We start from the raw sequence: 5,302 nt of genomic DNA on the forward strand, positions 1-5,302 counted from the left end.
ACTACTTTGTCCTGATTCATCTAATTTCTTTTTTTAAAAAAAGATTTTATTTATTTATTTGTCAGAGAGAGAGAGAGAGCACAAGCAGGGGGAGCAGCAGGCAGAGGGAGAAGTAGGCTCCCCGCTGAGCCAGGAGCCCGATGAGGGACTCCATCCCAGGACCCTGGGGTCGTCACCTGAGCTGAAGGCAGATGCTTAACCGACTGAGCCACCCAGGCATCCCCTGATTCATCTAATTTCAACACAGTGGAAACATGGTCACAGACTGGAACTGGTCCACATATTGGCTTCTGGAAAGTTCTGGTCTATATGAGAGCTAACAATCTCAGCCTTTTGGAGGCAACCTCCTGGCTGGTCTGGGATGACACTGGCTAGTCTTCCAGAACAGTCAGGTGTGAGGACATAGGGTAAGAAAGTTCTGGACCAAAAGGGTAGAAAGATGGAAGGATGGTTCTTCCCATTATCCTTCTGAGGCATGAGGGTATGCTAAAAGCAGGGATGTCCTATCAGCAGAAAAATAGGTTTTCTCAAAACAATCTGGTACAGTCCCTGGGTAAAGCAAGGTAGCACAAGTAGTCTTCCCAAAGTATACTCTCTTCCCTACCTTTCCAAATGTGCACACTTAGGAGGACCCATCTTTTCTAAATACTGGTTGCTTACATCATGTATTGAAAGGATGAAAAGAGCCTTCCAGTTAGAGTTCAAACACCCAAGTTCTAGTCCTGGTTCTGACACTAGTCAGCTGTGTGATTTCTGGCAAGTCCACTGTCCCTTCCCTTTGAGCCATGGTTTCCTCACTGGGATAATGAGGGAGTTAGACTAGACATATCTGCAGGTCCCTGTAACTTTAACATCCTCCCTACGCTACTCCATCCCTTATCCAAACTGACCTCAGCTCATTCCCTGGCCACTGCTTCACTTGGGGCTGATGGAGGCTTCCCTGGTAGCTCAATCCTTGTTTACCAGCAAGTTTCCTTCCAGCTGCTGCTGGTTTGGTGGCAGAAGCTTCCTCATCCTGTTTTTACTCCTCTGCCCCATTACAGGTTCAGCAAGGTCAGCTCAGGATGGCATTTCCCCTACAGCTTTGCATTATATCACCAAAAGAGTGCTTCATGCTGGGGTCTGCTAGCTGAGAACTAAAGATCACTTCACTAATTGCTCATAGCTCTCTAGCTATATGCTATTTCTCTAATAAACTAATTTGTTCATTTATGATAGACAAGATTGCCTTTGGTCCAAAAACCCTTTCTGAGTGGATGTCTCTATGGTCTGGAGGTTTCTTCTAAACCAAGTTGCTCTCCTACATTAGTTATTGCTGGAGCTGTGCTATCAAGACAAGGAAAAGTGGAGAAATTGGGAGTTCAAACTGGAGTTGGATCAGAGGAAGAAAAAATGCAGTTGAAGCAGAAGGGCTCACTCTTCCAACCACGCCTTTCCCTCACTCTGTATCTCCCACCAAAGGGCCACTACAGGCCAGAGAGACCTGAATTCATACTCCAGCTTGGTCACTTATTAGTTGCATGATCTTGGACAATTTTCTTAACCTCTCTTCAGTTTTCCACATTTGTAAAGTTAGGAGCATTTTTATGCAGATTAAATGTAAATATACATATAAAGTCATTGGCATATAGCAAGCATTCAATAAATGGTAGCTATTGGGCACCTGGGTGGCTCAGTTGGTTAAGCGGCTGCCTTCAGCTCAGGTCATGATCCTGGAGTCCCAGGATGGAGTCCGGCGTCCGGCTCCCTGCTCAGTGGGGAGGCTGCTTCTCCCTCTGACTCTCCCCCTCTCTTGCTCTCTCTTTCTCTCTCATTCTCTCTCTCTCAAATAAATAAATAAAATCTTAAAAAAATAAATGGTAGCTATTGCTATTCCTTAAAACAGCTCTGTGGAACTTTCTATTGCTGTATAATGAAATCTTCACTACCCTTCTGGGCAGACCCAGATAATCTCCCCACCTAGGCATGCCTATCAGAAAGCAGGCCAGTCTCATCAGAAGGGTGAAATATATATACTCAGGCTGACAGTGACAGCCAGGCAGCCTTCTTCAGTCCACATATCAGGGAACAGCTCACTATAAGATGCTACAGGCTTCACTATATCCCAGAGAAGCCAGCCTGAACACTTCTGGATCCATCCTAGTGGTCATGAATCTTCATGGGTCAAAGTGAAGACTGTAAAGGTGTCCCTTTTCTACCTGTGTCTGGCTTATGGTATTTCTAATCCTGACAGCCCTGCAAGATAAATATTACATCCCATTTTCCCACTAGAGAAAGAGGCAGATTAGTTTCACATGTTACTATGGCCGTGGGGGTGCCATGCTCTACTTACTAGGTTAGCTCTGAGATAATGTTAATGCTCACTATTACCTAGTGATACCCATCCTTTTGTGTGGGGGCCCAGGAAGTAAGGTGCTCCCCTAGAGGACAGACACCAAGATGAAAAAGGAGGCACAAAACCACAGACATAAACTCTGTCAAAGACAATGTTACATATTTGTCACGTCTTGTTTTATTTTCCTTTTCTTGGGCTCACAGGAAAGTTATATTTCTCATCCTTCCTTGCAATTGGGTGGGGACAATGTGATTACATCCTTGCCAATGGGATGTGGAAGAAATGATGTATACTTCTCTCTAGTCGGGCCTTTAAAATATTTTTAGCCATCTTTCACCTTGCTGCAGAGAACTTGGACCTCATGTTGAAATGGTGCCATCACAGAATGGAAAGAGCTTGGATTCCCAAGTTGTCCAAGTTGGAGAAGAGCCCCTGAGGATTCTCATCAGATTTTATTTATTTTTTTAAGATTTTATTTATTTATTTGTCAGAGAGAGACAGAGAGCAAGCACAAGCAGGGGGAGCGGCAGACAGAGGGAGAAGCAGGCTCCCTGTGTAGCAAGGAGCCCAATGCGGGACTCGATCCCAGGACCCTGGGATCATGACCTGAGCTGAAGGCAGCCGCTTAACCAACTGAGCCACTCAGGCATCCCTCTCATCAGATTTTATATGTATATGAAAGAAACTCACTGAGATAAAAGAAGAGTCTATTTGTTTTTATACTATAGCCTATCATATCCTGACTAATGCACATAACAGTCATATATAGTTAGAAATATGTATATAATCTAAGGAATAAGTAAAGAAAGAGATGGCAGAGAAAATGGTTTGGCATGCCAGGGATGAAGGAATAATGAATGACAAAGTGGATGGGAGTAACACAAGATGGGCAGACAGTGTAGGAGTTTTTGGAGTAAAGATCAAAAGAACCCAAGAATGCCTGGCCCTCTGTGCTTCCTGTTTCAGATAAGAAGAAAATTAGTCCTTAGCTCTCAATGAAGCTGCTCCCCCACCCACAAGGACAGAGCAATGCTGGGTGAGAAATTTCCAGTTTCTTAGATCAGGCCCATGTATTACATGCATCCTGGTTGAGCGGATGCTGATTGTCAGCAACCCCTTGAGCTAGAAGCAATTTCACAGATTGTTTAGTATATTTTCCTTAAATCTTCCTAAACAGAAAGGAATTTTCCTGTTTTCTGTCCTGAGAATAGACAAAAAGAAGTCTCTTCTGGTTGGGCACAATGGCCCAACCCATCCAGGTTGCCCTCTCAATCAGAGGTACCAAATATTACATGGGAGAGTGGTCTCTGCACTCCAAGCAAGGTATGCACATCTGGTTCCCAAACTGCCAAAGATCCACGCTGGAGTTGATGTCTGTGTCTTCCTCCAAGCCTGGTCCATTGCCTGCCAGCAATCCAGACTGTCCCTTAAAGTTCCCCTAAAGCCCATATGCTTTAGTTTAAGAGCACTTCCTCTTGTGCTGTTGTCAATAGACATGGGGAATGCCTATTACCCATTCTGGCTAATTGCCTCCATCCAGCTTAGCTTCTTCCCTAGGCTGCTAAGTTAACTGCCTTTCATTAACCTAGGAAAACTTTACTTCTTGGAAAGCCTCCCTTGGTGCGTATTCCGAGCCTGACAGCAGCTGTATTCCTTCCAATGTCTAAGGAAGTCATTGAGCATTTTACAACTTCTTGATGAAGTCTCAAGAGGAAGTGAATTCTCAGCTAGGTTGGGCCATCCACAGTCTCCCAGGGGACTGCACAGTGGCTTGAGGAAAACCTCATCCTGGCCTATTACAACAGTGCTGCCTTGCCAAAGTACACAAGGCCAGCCCCTGCAGTCTGTCGTGAGCTGAGCCAAAGCGATGGAGGGCAGAGTGCAAGAACAGCAGGGCTTCCCTGACCTGACAAGTCAGGTGGTCAATCAGTTCTGTGCCACGCAGAAGTCATTGCAGCCAAGTTAGCACACTTGTTTCCACCCAGCCATGCTGAAAGCAGCACAGATTTCCAAGAAATGCCTTTTTAGTTTCTGCTCTTAAAAGAGGTGTTGAAAAGAACTAGAGAGAAAGAAAGGATGAAAGAATGAGAGAGAGGGCAAGAGAGAGAGAGAAAGAGAGAGAGAGAGACTGAGGCAGAGAGGAGAGGGGAGGGGAAGGGAAGGGAGAGAAAATGAAATGAAATAAAATAGAGCAAACCTTGCCTCTGAGTGTCCCTGAGTCATGACAATGAGCTGTGTTGAGATCATATTTACACATAGCTGGATAACCAGAATGTGTGTATCTGGTAAATTCACAGCACTGGAATTATGGCAGGAACTTAAGAAAAAGGAAGTCCTCCCTGCCCTGATATGCTTTATCCTGCTATCTAAACATACCCACATGGACTTTAGGACAGTTCCAAGAAAGTACAGCAGATGTAAACTAATACACTCCAAGTGGATTTATAGAAGTGCTTAGGTAATTTCCCTCATGCAGCTTAGCACCCCATCCTGGGGATGGACAACTGAATTTCTTTCTTTTTTTTTTTTTTTAAGTTTACTTATTTATTTAAGTGATCTCTACACCCAATGTGGGGCTCTAACTCATGACCCTGAGATCAAGTGTCTCATGCTCTTCCGACTGAGCCAGCCAGGTGCCCCTGGACAACTGGATTTCTTTCTTTCTTTTTTTTTTTTTTAAAGATTTTATTTATTTGACAGAGAGAGAGAGAGAGCACAAGTAGGCAGAACAGCAGGGAGAGGGAGAGGAAGAAGCAGGCTCTCCATCGAGCAGGGAGCCTGATGTGGGGCTCGATCCCAGGACCCTGGGATCATGACCCAAGCCGAAGGCAGCCGCTTAACCGACTGAGCCACCCAGGCGCCCCGACAACTGGATTTCTTAAGTCTTACTGCCTTACCTATTGGCCCAAATTGCTATCTGGTTCCACCTGAAAGTTACCCATAGTCTCCCTCTGGTGGCAGCTTTTT

At 45.0% G+C, this 5,302-nt stretch overlaps 1 pseudogene across 1 annotated transcript in view; it reads right to left on the bottom strand.

Annotated features, from left to right (window-relative positions):
* Positions 1-258: 258 nt before the first annotated feature.
* LOC102738101 (alpha-ketoglutarate-dependent dioxygenase alkB homolog 3 pseudogene) overlaps positions 259-5,302 on the bottom strand; it is a 6,800-nt pseudogene continuing 1,756 nt past the window's right edge. The window contains exon 3 of the transcript XR_014141444.1: positions 259-486. The product of XR_014141444.1 is annotated as an alpha-ketoglutarate-dependent dioxygenase alkB homolog 3 pseudogene (transcript). The remainder of the gene's footprint in view (positions 487-5,302) is intronic.

The sequence above is a fragment of the Leptonychotes weddellii genome, chromosome X (assembly GCF_054177405.1).
Source record: "Leptonychotes weddellii isolate Sample4059 chromosome X, ASM5417740v2, whole genome shotgun sequence".
In the NCBI taxonomy this organism is placed as follows: Eukaryota; Metazoa; Chordata; class Mammalia; order Carnivora; family Phocidae; genus Leptonychotes; species Leptonychotes weddellii.